Source organism: Saimiri boliviensis, chromosome 10, assembly GCF_048565385.1.
Source record: "Saimiri boliviensis isolate mSaiBol1 chromosome 10, mSaiBol1.pri, whole genome shotgun sequence".
Lineage (NCBI taxonomy): Eukaryota > Metazoa > Chordata > Mammalia > Primates > Cebidae > Saimiri > Saimiri boliviensis.
This window is the reverse complement of record NC_133458.1, coordinates 95,838,743-95,855,087: the sequence shown is the minus strand read 5'-3', so window position 1 is coordinate 95,855,087 and position 16,345 is coordinate 95,838,743. Positions and strand designations below refer to the sequence as shown.

Genomic DNA, 16,345 nt, shown 5'->3' with positions numbered 1-16,345 from the left:
GGGTCCTGGTAGGAATTTTGTTATAGATTGCATTCTCTAAATCAGAGCTCCATGAAGCTCTGGAGTTAATTAGCACATTTCAGTATCAGGTAGGAATGATCTAGAATCACCACATGTCTCCAATCAATAGGCTTATTTCCCACCCAAACCTAATCACCCAAGAAGAGATTTTCAACAAAAACAAAGTGATGCTTATTTTAGTATTAAGGAATTTGCAAGGATATTATAAAGTTTCATCTTGAAGGATAAAACAACTACTTCTGTCATGAATAAAACATAAGCATTTATTTCACTCTGTGCCTAATTGTTTTTATTATGTATTTATAATTAAAACAAGGAGTCTACCTGGATTAAAAAATACAGCAGGCTTAACTTGATCACGTTCCACGTAAAATCAATATTCTAACATTCTTGTTTTTTCAACATGTGGCTAACGAGCTGAAATTCATTTGACACCAGAGGTGCAGGATAGAGAGAACAAGATTTATGACTTGACTAAACACAAACATTCCAGAAAGGGTTTTTCAATCACAGCTTTAGCCTTGAGGCTATCATATTTTTCTCACATATATGATCATCTACTTTCATAAAAGCTTTGTGTTCTCATGTTGTGATGTTGGAGTTGGTGAGAAAGTAACGTGAATTCTCACGTTCAGCTTTTGTTCTTCTCACCTAACTCCAGGGACACTCAAAAGCCACATTAAGTTACGGATTTGCATGAATGGTTATATGTATGACAGCAAGTTTATGTTGATTCACTGTTGTAGACTATGAGCTTGGCAGCGATTTTATTGACAGTCATTTCAACTACCAGAGTCACATCCCTAGAGTCAAATGGACAGTTTTCGCAGCAGGGCTCAGGGATAGACACAGTGGCAGGATTTCATGACACAGGGCAGTGTCCTGGCCTAGCTCCATCCTCCAAGGGATGCAGATCTGAGGGGGTAGCAGGACACTAGGAACTAAGGGAAAAGGATGAGAAGGGCAGAGCTGGGCCTTGGGGGACCACCCTCACAATGCTGCCTAGGACGAGCCTTGCTGGTACAAAACTTGTCATCGAGACTCTTCTAAATATGTGTTCACTCTTCTGTGCATTTTACACCTGAAAATTACTCAACCAAGCAGGACATCCATAACTTAATCTTCAAGGTTCAAAGCCCGCTCGGTGTCATTTGTGAAGGAAGATTTAAATAGTATCATTAATAGAAGCAGAAGGTGTGTTAAAAGGCACCTGGTTATCTGAGATCCTTTCTAGAAATGATGTGTGCCATTATTCTACAGGCTGGTAAGCTGTATAATGAGAGTTGAATATTTTGTCATTTATATCATTCTTTTGGCTTTCTAAGTTCTTTTTTAGTTTTCTACTATTATACAAATGTGACTGCAAAACCAACAAGCCAGAGACGAAATTTAGGACTAAAAAAGCCAATGAAAGCTGATGATACATAATGGCAAAATCTCCATTGAGAGGCAATATTCCAAAATTTAAAGTGATTCTCTATATATGAGGCCAATTTTTTATTTCCATCTTTTTGGCTTAATCATAGCACAAGTTTGCAAACCCTGGGTGTAGCTCTCAACCCTATTCCCTTCCTGTGTCTTCTTATTTCCCTAAAAGAGAGTTAGTAATCTAACTTCCCAGATGAGCAGCCTGGTAATAGAGCCTACTACTGCCTCTTGGCATGCAGGTAAATCGTTAGTAAGTGCTCAATTTAATTGATTCTTAACAAGATAACAAATTGCTTTCAGTTCATCAACCAATCATAAAAATATACAGCATGTTTATGATGTTCGGGGCCCTATGCTCAGGCCAGCCATTGCGCATGAAGTAATGACCTCGCAGGTGCAGAAAGGAAAGGTATCAGGCACTCAGGGGGCTCTGCACTGGCAGTAGAAGGGAAATGCTTGTGGAGAAATCTAACATAGAACCCCAGAGGGAAGTTGATATTTAGTGTGCCTTGAAGGATGCCAAATAAGACTCTGCCCAGAGGCGAGTTTGATCCAAATGAGGTAGAAAACTTCTGCGTATGCAAACCACTAGAAAATAAAAGAAGAGCCCTGAATTGTATGGGATATTAATATATGATTCCTTATATATCTGAAATTTAAATGTAACTAGGCATCCTGCTCCCTTCCTCCCTCCCTCCCACCTTCCCCCTCCCCTTCTCTCCCCTCCCCTTCCCCTCCTTTCCTTACTTTTCTTCCCTTTCTCCCTCCCTCCCTCCCTTCCTCTCTCTCCCCACTCTCTCTTTCTTTCCTAAATCTGGCAACCCTATGTAGAGGAGAGGAAAGACAGAAATAAGAGAGAGTAAAGACACAGGATGTGTTTGGCATCCGATTGCTGCTTCTACTGGCTGTTTTGATAGCAATCCAGTATCTCTTTCCTTTTTTGTCTCTGAAAATCTATGTGTCCAGTGTCCTTGTGAATGTCGAGAGAGAGAGAGAGAGAGAGAGAGAGAGAGAGAGAGACAGAGAGAGAGACAGAGATAGAGACTGGAATCAAAAAACAAAATCCTCTTCTTTTTCTAAACTTTTTGCTTACTGGTGTCTAAACACAGTCTCTATTTCTATATTCCACTAAGCTTTAAACCAGTCAAGAGCTTAATGTTTAAGTTAAATGATGCTAGACAAATCATACAACGTCCACATTTCTTCAAGGCGGCTAATACTGGATCCTCAGATCCAGACAGAACAGGTTGCTAGGGGATAGGGCTCATAGGGACAAAGGCCTGCCAAGAGACTAGGAACGGCTGTGCTGGGCCCCAGAAGTGCCTTAGAGAAGCCTGACTCACTCCTGGGGCAAGGCTCCATGTCAGCCACCAGTGGAAGCCAGGACCCACCTGTGAAACGGAATTTGTTTAATTAAAGAAATTATAGCTCTCAATTTCTGTTTCCAATTGTACGAGATTCTCTTCAGTAGGTGTGAAGGAGACAGGATAGCTGATAAATAAAAGGTAAGGCAACTCAGAAGATCTTGCATTCTCATTGAAAACTATGTTTGTTAAAATCACGCAACTTAATAGAAAAATGTAGGCGGTCACATGTATTCGGAAAGAAATGGAAAATGCAATATATCCTGACATGAATGAAGGTTGGTTCTGGAGCTTCCCTGCCACTGTGATTATCCTAGAACAGCAGCTGCAGCTGGTCAATCCATCACCTGATGAACCTGGCCTTTGTGAATATGACTGACAGCTGTTGGATCTGCCACGTCTGCTCTTGGGATTTAGTGCTCCGGGTCCAAGAAGTGAAAGCAACTCATTCTTTTTAAGAGAAAGAAAATATGTAGTCATGTTAGATAGATTACTGGATCCCCTAATATTGGGTCCTTAGATGATCCAGCTGGCTCAAAGATGGATCCCTCTCTTTACAGAAGGAGAGCACCAGGTAGGCGATCACTGAGTGAGAAAACATATGAAATGGGTCCTTCCCAAGGCACAGGGGGTTTCAGTGTATGTCGTGTGACCATGCAGAATGATGGCTGCTTCTTTTTAAAAATAACACTGAACATTTTATTATAAATAAGCATCATCTGCAAGGAAATAGTCCCCCTAGTAGGCACAATACTTGCCATTTATATCTGTTGACCAGAACATTTTTGGAATTTCTCTTTTGGAACTACCTAAGATACACCACGCTTTCTTGTGAATATCCTTAAAGGTATGCTTCTCGAAGTGTGGACTGGTCATTCAAAACGGAAACTTCAAGATGCTTGTTGAAAAGTGCAGACAGGATCCCCATCTCGGACCAGCTGAGCCAAGATTACTGAGGGTAGGGATATGATGTGTCATTTAATCAAGCCCCCTAGATGATTTTAAAGCATATACTAAAGTCAGAATCACTGCATGCAGAAATATACAAATATTTGTGTTTTTTGAGCATGGATTTGAGAGAGCACGTTATTTCAGCTAACAGGCATACATTATTTGGGGTTGATACCAGTAAGTAAATGGGGTGAGTGATCAAACTAATACATTTGAAACAAAAATGAGGCATGACCATAAGATAATAAGACTCTCACTGTGACTTGCTCTGAAAGAATTTTAGAAGAGACGTTCCCAACATGCTCTGAGCAATGGGAACTTGGCAGAAATCAGTGCAGAGCTTCCCAAGATGACTGATGGGAAGGGACCATGCTCATTTAACAGATGTGTTAAAATAACAGCTATGTTATGACTTTATAGTTACATCTCAAGTATAATTAAATTATTAGCACTGTGACTACTGGAGATGGGTTCGGTCTTGTCCCTACTGTCCACAGTCCACACATGGTGCTTCTATACATGTGAGGCTATGCCAACGTTATGCTTTCAGCTAATGGCCTCATCGCCCGATGTTCATCCTCTGCACTCATCAAACCAAATGACTTGCAGCTCCATAACTGCATGCCATCTGATATGCCCATCAGAGATGGAGTCTTGCTCTCTTGCCAGGCTAGAGTACAGTGGCATGATCTCAGCTCACTGCAACCTCCCACTCCCAAAGTTCAAGCAATTCTTCTGCCTCAGCCCCCCGAGTAGCTGGGATTACAGGTGCGCACCACCACAGCCTGCTAATTTTTGTATTTTTAGTAGAGATGGGGTTTCACCATGTTCACCAGGATGATCTCTATCTCTTGACCTCATGATTCACTAGCCTCAGCTTCCCAAAGTGCTGCGATCACAGGCGTGAGCCACCACACCCAGCCCTGAATTCTCTTTCAAACGAGGCAGATCATTATGTGGGTTAAGAGGGCAGGCTCTGGACTTAAATTGCCTTGCCTTGAGGCCAGATCTGTGGGAATTTAAGCAAAGTTATCTATTTCTATACTCCTCAGTTTTCTTATGTTTAAAATGAGAATGATGATAAAAGTACCTGCTCATGGGGTTGTTGTAAGACCTAATGAATAAATATGTGTGATATGCTTGCAACAGTGCCTGGCACAGACAGTCAGGCATTCGCTATGAGCTATTCCTGCGATTCAGAGAAGGTCTCCTCTGTACGGAAGCCAGGCTTAGGCCCATCCTTTGCTGTGTTCTTAGAGCTCCTTTTATGTATCTTCATTAGAAAACTTATCTCACCGTATTTTCAATATGTATTTGCCATGTTTTCCCTAACTGTTCTGCGGAGCCTCAATTTCCTCTGCATCATTCATGTACTTCCAGGATTTCTCACAACGTCTGTCACAGGGTAAATGCAGCTACCTCTTGTTATCTGAGTCTAACCTACTCCTAATAAATGTGTAGGGCAGCAAAGCTCCAAACAGCAAGAGTCTATATTCCATTACTTTACATAGAAAAAAATAATTCATTTTCGGAGCATGCAAAAATACCTGTTTTCCAAATATTACTAAAATGCTCCTAAATAATTATCTGACAATCTAATAACAATCTTTTCACAATATAAAACATTTAAAAACCAATTACCCAATGGTTTAACACTTAATGCAGTAATGAGGCGGTGTATTTGTGCACAGTCTACAGCTGAATAAATAGGAATTTCATTAGCCTTCTATACTGAGCATATATTATAATAAAAATAAATAATGCAGTGATATTACCAAAGATTCGAAAGTTACTATCTAATTGGACCTGGGTTGGTAGTGCTCTTGGGCTCCTGGCCTAAACAAACACTGAGATCTAAACCCTCAGGGAAAAGGCAGGGAAATTATGGATATAATATGCTATATATTTAAACATGCTGCTGATCAGGAGATCACAGCTATGAGAGAAGCCCACCCTTCGTCTTTCAGCACCCTGCTACTCAGAGTGTGACCTGGGGTCAGCAGTATTGGCATCACCTTGGAATTTGCTAGAAATGTGGGCTCTGCAATTCTAAGGGGATTCATATATACATTAAAGTTTGAGAAGCTGCCACACACAAGAGAACGCGTCATAGCCAGTTTCTAATTGGGAATGTCTTTTAGCAAGTCCTGCTAGCAAATATTCGCATAATGAGTATCTGGAAAATAAGAGTGTCTGTCCTTACTGCATGTTTGCAGAATGAGACACAGAAGATGCATGTGGACCCTTGCCCATCAATCTGGCTACTGTGGGACTTCGAGTAGGTTACTAAACTCCTTTGGATCTCATTTTTCTCAGTTTTCAGTAAAACCAGAGTTATAAAAATGGGGTATTTTAATAAGGCTGTTTCAAGGATTAGATGAGATACTGCATGTGAGACTTGAAACTTTGTGGCAATAACTTCTCATTTATTGAGTGGCTGCTCTGTGCCAGGAACAGTCCTGAGGGTTTCTCTCCTGTTGTCTCATTTAAGTCTCTAAGTAGTGCTCCAAGGTAAATGCGTGCTATTATTTTACAGAGAGCCACTAAATAACTAGCATGAGGTCGCAGAGCTAGCAGGTGACCGAGCCTAGACTGGGACCACCCCTAAGAGCTGTGCTTCACTCCTTGTTCAGCAGACACCCATCAGGGCTAATGGCTTCTTTGTTGGCTCTCAAAATTCTACAGTTGGACAATTCGATTATCTAAATGGTTTTCACTTTTCTTTGCTAGGACTCAACACCTTAAAATCTCTTTTCAATCAAGTGAATTCCATCAACGAATTAGCTAATGTGAACTTCAGAAAAATTGGCCTAGGATGGAGTGATATTTGGGGGTCTCTCAAATATTCCTCTGTGAGTTGGAGTTACATGTATTCCCAAACTACCTGATTTATTTACCAATACATTTTTCAATTTTAAGGAAGACATCTCAGCATTTTGCAAAGCTTTAAAGAACAGTAGGTTGACAGCTGCACAGTGAGAGACAGGAAGCATAATCCTTAAATGAGTTTGCTTTATAGTCAGATTATCATTGCCTAGATAAACACAAGTTCCTTTATGTTTAACACAAAGACATTTACAGAATATTGTGAGTCCTCTGTAAACAAGGTTTCCAATTATTGAAAGAACAAAGCTTTTATAATCCCTCAGCAGCTGGTATATACTTAATAGAAATAATTTAAAAAGCAGCCTCCTACACAGGGCAGTTAGATTACTGGATTTTCTGAGAGATAGATCAAGCAGAGGAGAAAAGGCTTTTGATGGGGGGATTTGTGCTGGTGATACTGGGGCAATTTCATCCACCAAAAAATAAATATAGATAATTCCTTTTTAATTAGAAATCAAAGATCCCCCATTGAAACAGAGAGAAAAGAAAATCCAAGTACTGAAATTTACACTCTGGTAGTCAAAGTACAGAGCATAGAATGAAAACTGAGCAGACTCTAAAATCTCCCATTTCTTTCCATTTAGAACCTAAGGCCTAATGTTTCCTTCATGGCATTTCTCTAACACTTCTGGAAATCTGGTTGGGCACTAATGAGGCAAATTCCTTCCTGTCTTGATTAGAGTGTATTATAAAAATCCACTGGTCAGTCTTTCTGTAATAAATCTCCATAAAAGATGCCCAATTGCTTTGCTAAGTTCTGTACATATACACAAGTTGGGTACTTAGCAACCTGATCTGAACATTCTATGAACTTACAAATGCAGACGAATAGATCACTGTAGAGGTACTCAGGACCAAAGCAATTCCCAATCATTTGGTTTATTTTCTGGCTTCACTTTTCCCTCCAAAATTTTCAGCAAACAAAATGTAAAAGATTTTCTTTAGGCCAGTGGTTCTCCACTGGGAGGGGAGGGGATTCTGCTTCTCAGGGGACATTGGTCAAAGTCTAGGGAAGTCTCGTTACATTGTTCTCTGCTCAAAAGTCTTCACTGGTTCCCCAGTGCCACGTGATCAAACCTACACAACTCAGCGGGATCTTCCCAGATCACCCTACTTAAAAGTGGAACCTCCTCTCCTTGGCATACCCATCCCTCTTCTTCGTTTTTTTTTTTTTCCTCATGACAGCTTTGACTGTCAGGACTCAGGAGAGAGTACTACTGGCCTCCATTGGGTAGAATCCAGGGATGTTAATCAACATCACACAGTTCATGTGACAATCCCTACAAAAAAACAATTATCCCTCTCAAACGTCAGTAGTGCCAAGGTCAAGAACATCATTCTCAGCAAAACTGACACGAGAACAGAAAACCAAACATGGCGTGTTCTCACTCATCAGTGGGTGTTGAACAATGAGAACACAATGACACAGGGAGGGGGACATCACACACCAGGGCCTTTTGGGGGTGGGGGCCTAGGGGAGGGATAGCAGGGGATGAGGAGGTTGGGGAGGAATAACATTAGGAGAAATACTTAATGTAGGTGATGGGGGGATGAAGGCAGCAAACCACCATAGCATGTGTATACCTATGTCACAATCCTGCAAGATCTGCACATGTACCCCAGAACTTAAAGAGTGTGTGTGTGTGTGTGTGTGTGTGCGCGCGTGTGTATAAAGAAACTCTGTTTTAGGCTGGAAGAACTTTGAACTGTTAAGTATTCCCAAGGAAGGATATTAGAAACTTTTTTTTTTCACCAAAAATGCAAATAAGCAACAAAAACTTTAAATACATTAAGTAAAATGGAGTAGAAGGGAGGCAGAAGGAAATATTTGCTTTTGATAATGCTGACATTTATAAAGGCAGCTTTTAAGAAAAGACGGTACTGGTGAAATACCTCTAACTACTCAAGGAAATAGATCAGATAAGTACAAAATGGAACAGACTAAAATGTCAATAAGATTAATAAGGGAACCTCCTCCCTCCTTGGAAAAATTTTAAACAATGTTAAACTACAAAAAACACTAAAGAGGAAATTTATTTCTTGGGAATGACAGCCGTGCTATGCATACATGTGAATTAATGTGTGAATCCCTCACTGCTATGGGACTCCACACCTCACAGCATGTAACTTTGAAATTTGGCCCTTTGGAATTTGGGCTGGAAACAAAACTTCCACCACTCACAGCTTTCCAAGGTCACAGACTATGTCTCCAGAAGCAGGGGCTGAAGCACCGTCTAATGTCTGACCAGTATGGGACTCAGGGAAGTCCTGATTTCTCAGGGTTCTTTACTTAAGCACCATAGACAATAAGTATTAACATTGTAAGAGAGGAAGGCAGGTCACCAAAATTATTTATATTTAGATTTTAAAAGTAATGGAAGGGCAACAACACCCAGACACACTCATCCAAATACCCATCCCTCATGCATTGAGCCCTTTTATTACTGGTTCTGATCTTCTCCAGGTTCAGTTCTATTGACCTCGACACAGACCTCTACTAAGGGCAGGGCCAGGAGGAAAAGAGGAAGAGCCGATATTTAACAAGTGCTTCAGTGTGGGTGCTTCAGGTCTCCCAACAAGCAAGTCACGTGGAGACTGTCATTCCCATTTTGCAGATGGGAAAAAGAAGGCCTGTATGGTTAACATTACTTGAAGATCATGCAGAGGCATGGAGATGAGATCCAAACCAAGGTCTAATTGACTCCAAAGCCTATAATCTTCTCCCACACCAAAAGGAAGGGAAATTGCCCAAGGATAACAGACATAATGAACTTACAGAGAACACTGACTCTTCTGTAACAGATGGGTTGATATGAAAATTGTTAAAACTCTGAAACATGGCCATTCTGGAGACCTGCATAGACTGCTTGGTACTTATCACACCCAATGGCTCAGCCTCCTTTACTATCTACCCCTATGAATGGTACCACCTAGGGTATCATCCACCCAATGCCCAAGCTAGAAATCATCATCTCTGACTCCTCCCTCTCCCCGACCCCACTTGCAATTGGCCACAAAGTCTTGTTCATTGTATGCAATTCCTTAATTGTTCTTAAAATGGTCCCTTTCTCTCCATGTCCACTGTGCCATCTACTCACCTGGACCATGAAAGTAGTCTTTTTACTGGTTTCCCTACATCCTATGATCACCTTCCAATCTATCTTTCACACTTCAGTCAGAAAATGCAAGTCTTGTCACACTGCTCTCTTCTCAGAATTCTTCACTGGTTCCCCGCTGCTACATGGTCAAACCTACACAACTCAGTGGGACCTTCCCAGACCACCCTACTTAAAATTGGTAACTCCTCTCCTTGACATGCCTCATCCTTCTTTTCTGGATTATTTTTCCCCCCATGACATTTATCATCGTCTGATATACTACATATTTTACTTGTGTGTTATGATGATTAATTTTATATGTCAACTTGTGGGGGCCATGGGATTTCCAGATGTCTGATAAACATTATTTCTGGTTGTGTCTAGGAGGGTGTTTCTCGAAGAGATTAGCCTTTGACTCAATGACTGAGATGGCCCTCCCCAGTGTGGGTGGGTACCATCCTGTCCATTGAGGACCTGAATAAAGCAAAGAGGTTGAGGAAGGTTATATTCATGCTCCCTCTTCCTGATTGCTAGAGCAGGAACACTGATCTCCTGCCCTAGGTATTCTTGATTCTTAGACCTTCAGACCCAGAATGGAATCAACACCATCAGCTCAACACTCTCAGGCCTTCCAGCTACACCACCTGCAACACACAAGTGCGCGCGCGTGCGCGCGCACACACACACACACACACACACACACACACATAATTGGTTCTGTTTTTCTGAAGAACTCTGATGAATACACGTGGTTTTTTTTTTTTTGTTTGTTTTTGTTTTTGCCAATATCTTTCATTCGAATGGAAACTATGCAAGGGCAGAGATTACTGTGCTTTGCTTACTGCTGTGTCTCTGGAGTCTAAAACAGTCCTGACCCTTTCCAAGTGCTCAATATGTTTTATTCAATGAACACACGAATGGCATCTAGGATCTTCCCTGGATGGTCCCTGCTTGTGTGTCCAGAATATGTTTTTACCGACACACATGCAGCTGCCCCACCACCTTTCTCATCCCTCAGTTCTTCATGTTCCTAATATATAACTCCTGTAGTTTCTGAAACATGCCCTTGGCTGCTCATTCTTTTAGGACATTCTTTGGTGGGGTTATGTCCTCTGCCTGGAATTCTAATAATTATTCTTCAATCCCTCCCTGCCTTAGCCTGGAAAAAATCTCACTGGATTTTAAAAGTAAGAGCTGAAATGCTGCCATCTTGGGGAACGCTCCTGTCTCTGAACTTCATAAAGGCCTGGGTTAGGGCCATAGTGATCTTACTGGGAAGGGATTGTTTGCTTTTATGAGCTCTCGATGTAAACTCCTTGAGGGAAGGGCTCGTGTTTCTTCCCCTCTGTTGCCCCAGAACATCATTCACAGTATTCACAGAGCTCAGTCTCATGGCATAACAGAATGAGTGAAAAGCAGGTTTGCTTGATGCTTCCAGATTCCTTTCTGGGTCTCATTGAAATTTCAAAAGGGGTCACCAGGGAAAGACTGGCAGTGGTGGTAGCTCACACCTTGATGCTTCCAAGCCACAGAACAAAACTTGTTCCCCTATCTGCTTTCTGAACCTCCAGAGTGAAGACTGAAGACCACAGGCAACAACTGTGACTTCGAGCCAGTGATTCTGCTCATCAGAATCCCTCCCACCCTCCAGAGGGTGAACATGTGAACCAACATAAGCCACCCAGATGCTCTGTCTCTGGAATTTGCGACTTGAGCAGAAACCATTAAATGAAACTGATAAGAGTTTATTCGCATGCATGGCAGAGCCTAATGACAACAATAACAACAGTAATCATTAATAGTTACTGAGAACTTATGTACCAGCCATTGTTCTAAGCACTTTCTTTACATATATCAACCCAGTCAATCCTCATGATTACCCAAGAGGTAAGATCAGTTCTACGCATTTCCAGAGGACTAACTGAGGCACGGAGAAGCAGGGTGCAAAGGCAGGTTGAATTACCCTGAACTATGACACTAACCATCACCTTTTACTGCCCCAAGGTATATCAGCCCTACTTCAAATCCTTCCTCAAGTCCTCTGACCAGCTTTTCTTTCCATCCAGGGAATTTCCTCATACCCTTCTAACCACAATTGGTCCACCCCCTAGCCCTGCTTTTTTTTTCTTTTGCTAAGTTTAGTGAGAATAGATTTTTATTGCTCACAACAGAATTCTAAGTGATATTTCCATTAAATCAAAATCTCCAGGGCTGGAGCCAGGTTGTCTGTAAGGTTTGCCAGGCTCTGCAGGTGATTCTGACTCACACCCAGGACTGAGAACTGTAACTCTGGGCAGCAGTTCCAAAACCCTGAGAGAATAAACATTATCCTAGCCGCTTAGGACACCTTCCCATGGATTTGGATCCATTCTCACAGTAGGTTTCCAGGAACACCCAAAGCCCAGCCATGAGTGGCACTCTTCTCTCCAGCCCTTCTTCCCAGCAGCTCACTTTCACCCACTTTTCCATGCTACATCTTCCTTGGCTCCATGTGTTGGCCCCCCAAATCCACCTTAGGCCTTCCTTGTTTGGACAACCCAATTAGGCATACTTTGCTGGCACTAGCCTGGCACTCTGTTGGCTAGAGTTTTTTGTACTCATCCTTGGCATCTTGGAGCCACAGGTCCAGGTGAAATGAATGTTTTCTTCTATCAAGCCAGATCCCCAGGAGGCCATGTTGGCTGGGCTGGCTGGCTGGCCTCCCAGCAGGGCCAGAGAATCAAACCTGACGGGCCGACTTGTCCGCACTGCTGATCCACCAGACAGAGATTTTACTTTAAAATAAGAAATACTGTAGAGGAGGCTCAAAATCCAGGATTTAATCATGAAGAGAAATGTTATCTTCACATCTAATCTCATGTTCTTCCTACTTCCAATTATGCGTCTTCCTTCTTTTGGTCTTCCATGCAAATGAGAAGCTGAGAATATTCTCTACAGAATAAGGCTTCCAGGCATCTATTATTAAAAGCCATGTCTGTGCCACTAGATTGCCTGTTCATCCTCAAACTAAATAATTCTTGTTCCTTTGACCTTTTCTAATAGGTCCCATTTTCCAATCCTTAATTCATCTTCATTATTCTCCTGAAACTCTCTTTAAATTCTCCACATACCTCTTAAACCCAAAAAGCTTGAAGTATCCAATAGAATCGAATCAAATCAAGGGAAAACTAATGCTGCTGTTAAATTTCTAGAGGGAAAAAGATTGGGTGAGTACACTCATTTAATTCCTCACTCTTGTTAGTAAATTCCTTCTGTCAAAGCTTAATGGTATTTGGGTTAAGTGGTGCTATATGTACCTTGGAAAAGGCAAAATGTCTATCATTCTTAGTCTTCTCCCAGAAATTATTATTTTTTTTCTCTCTCCTGGAAATGTAAGAGTATTAAAAGTAATGGATAAAAATTAATCTACCTACAGGAAAAGAAAGGAGAACAGAATCTGGGAGATGGTAGAAATGAAAGGCTTGTCTATCTTTGCATTCTAGCTCCCAGTGGAGACTTTTTAGACACGTTTTCTCTCGATCACCTCCCCACAAAGGAATTTTCATACTACATACAGACTGTATATCTTTTATGTTCTCTATACGTATTTGTGCTTTATACATATAAGGAGGAAAGTTTTTTTTTTTTAGAACCAAATTTCTCGACTTTAAGGGTGACACTGTCCCCTTTGAGAATTCGTCATCCGCTGATATCATCATGACCAGAATGCTTTTACATTTATTCTCCCACAAGGAAGATGGCAATGTATCTTTGCCTCCTTCTTATAGACAAGGAAGCTGCAGTTCGGAGTGGTTAACTCATTTGCTCAAAGTCCTGCCCAGGGATAGCAGCGGATTCAGAGTTAAAACCTAATTCCTGATATCAGAGCCAGTACTCATTGCTCTATATTATAATAATGACATAAAATCCAGAAGCCTGTTCCGTATTTTTTTAATTACCTACATTAGCATTTCTGAAACAAGCACTCCTCCCAAAATAATTCCTAACATGACAATAAATGAGTAGAAGTGTTATTAATACTTCTACTCTTCTAATAGTATTAATACTTCTAATGTTATTAACATACTTATTATACTTCTAATGTTATTATAAATAATTCTACTCTTCTACTTCTTCTAATAGTAGAAGTCCTATTAATACTGGTCCTTGCTTTCAACTATTCAACCATAGAACTTTTTCAGAAAAGTTCTCTATTCCACATTAAAAATTCTTGAGCATGGCTTACAGTGTTTCCCACAGCTCTCATGCCAAGCCACCCTCCTGCCTGTCAGGGCTGTGCACCCAATAGAATGTCTTTGTTCCACAGGCCAGAGCACGTCCTGCACTGTTCTCATGCAGTCTTCATTTTTTCTTCTTGACATTTTATAATGAAAATTTTCATACATACAGAAAGGTTGAAAGACTTACAGTAAACACCCATATATACATCATCTAGATTCTACAGCATTTTTACTATACTCAATTTTATAGCATATATATTTTTTCATTCCTCTATCCATCTATCAATCCAACTTTTAAAAAATAGATTTCAGAGTCAGCTGCAGAGGTAGCAGTCTTTCCCCAAAGGTGTTAGCATGCAAATTATTAATCCAAATTCAAGAACATATAGGAGACCAACAGCAGCTTTGTTCCTGAAATTAAAGTCAGTTTAGTTTCTAGGCCAGGCATGGTGGCTTATGCTTGTAATCCCAGCACTCTGCGAGGCCGAGACGGGTGGATCACCTGAGGTCGGGAGTTCGAGACCAGCCTGACCAACATGGTGAAACCCTGTCTCTGAAAAGAAAAAAAAATTAAAAAATCAGAAAAAAAATAATTTCCATGTTCAGATGTTGTTACCAAATAAACAGACCCCATACACACCTTTAACTTCCTGCTGAGGGAGCACTGTGCCACCTTTGCTAACAGGCTTCCATCAGAAAGTGACCATCTAACTGTACTTCTTGTAACTGCTTTGGCCTCTTTCATCAATTTATGTGTGTTAAACATGAAGGCCAAATTGTCTCTCAAAATGGCTTGGGATCAAATTCATCCTAAATTCCAAGGCTAAAACTCCTTTTTTTTCCACTAACATCTATGTAGTACTTGAGAGATGGTAGAAATTAAAGACCAATGCTTCTGATATATGTCAGGAACTGTTCTAAGTGCTTTATGTGTATTAGCTCACTCTTTAAAGTTACCTTTAGTGTAAGCCCAGGGGCCAGCAAACTTTTTTCTAGCAAGGCCTATAAAGTAAATATTTTAGGCTTGGGATCATATAGTTTCTGTCTCAAATACTCAGCTCTGCCAAGCTAGCATGAAAGCAGCCAGAGACAACATATAACTGAATGAGTATTGCTGTGTGTTCTAATAAAACTTTATTTACCAAAAACAGTCTCCAGGACATAGCTGACCAATGCCTATGCTAGACTAAAAAGCGTGAGAGTCCATTCTCCAAAAATCAGTTTCAGGACCTCTTATTGTTAGCTCAAAACACAGAGCTTGCCAACGCCTCAAAGGCCTTTTAATTTAATGGTGGGTCAAATCATCCTTGTGTTCGTGCTCTTTCATCTCTTAATGCACTGGGAGGAGAGAATCATTAATTTTTAAGCTATGGCATACCGATGCCAACTTAAGAAATCACAATGAACTGAGGCAGAAAATGGCCGAATTACATTTTTAAGCAACTGAGACTAATGAAACACTAAGGAGTCTGAGCTGCATCCTTAAACTGAAAGGTGTTGATGAAGCATCATTAAGCCTGGTCTTTGAGAAGCCCTGGAACCCTGAGAACCATGACAGCAATGGCACAACCACAGTAGTGTAATTACAGACTTGGTAGAAACACCCAGGGAGATCCAAGAACATTCATCAAACAATCGATGTGTAATTACCCAGAAGAACACAAGGTGCTGGATGGCAACCAATATGCCTTTGTTGGGCTGTGCCAAGGCTATTTAATTTCTTCCCACAGTAGATGGGGAAATGACACTGGCCATGTAAATAAGGTGGAAAAAAAAGATACCATCATTGAAGCAAAGCTTGCTATTCTGTCCAACAAGACAGAGACGTGGTGTACTTAGAGCTAATGTCAAGTGAGACTGTGATTTGCTAAAGGACATAGCCAAAGAAGATTACTACCAATGGGTCAGTCAGTATCAGCTAGACGCCACACGGGTGGTGGCGGGCAAGGAGGCGGGCCTGGGAGAGCACCTGCTGTGGAATGGCTTTTATTAGCAAATTAGTTATCTAAAATCCTGAATTGAGACATGCTCATTAAGCACACAGATGATGGACTGAATGAAGAAACTAGCATCTTGGAAAACAAATACGATTAAGGCGTTTCTGACATACGATAATGAATTTAGTATTTTCATTAATGCAAGGGTCCATTAAAAGCAGGAGGAAACCTATCAAGGATTCGTGCATAGCCACAGACAAGGAAAACACCTAAAAGATCCCCGAAGAGCTGGAATTCATAATAGCGTATACTGAGTATGAATGAACATTCATCATCATAGTAAGACTGAATTTGAGGCAGGGCGTGGGTCTGCCTCAAATTATAGTTATAGTCCCAGCAATTTGGGAGGCTGAGACGGACAGATCACCTGAGGTCAAGAG

The 16,345-nt window shown here is 41.1% G+C and overlaps 1 protein-coding gene across 3 annotated transcripts in view; it reads right to left on the bottom strand.

Annotated features, from left to right (window-relative positions):
- The window catches only part of CHN2 (chimerin 2), a 327,734-nt gene that overhangs the window by 122,233 nt on the left and 189,156 nt on the right, over positions 1-16,345 (bottom strand). The gene's annotated exons all lie outside the window — the stretch shown is intronic.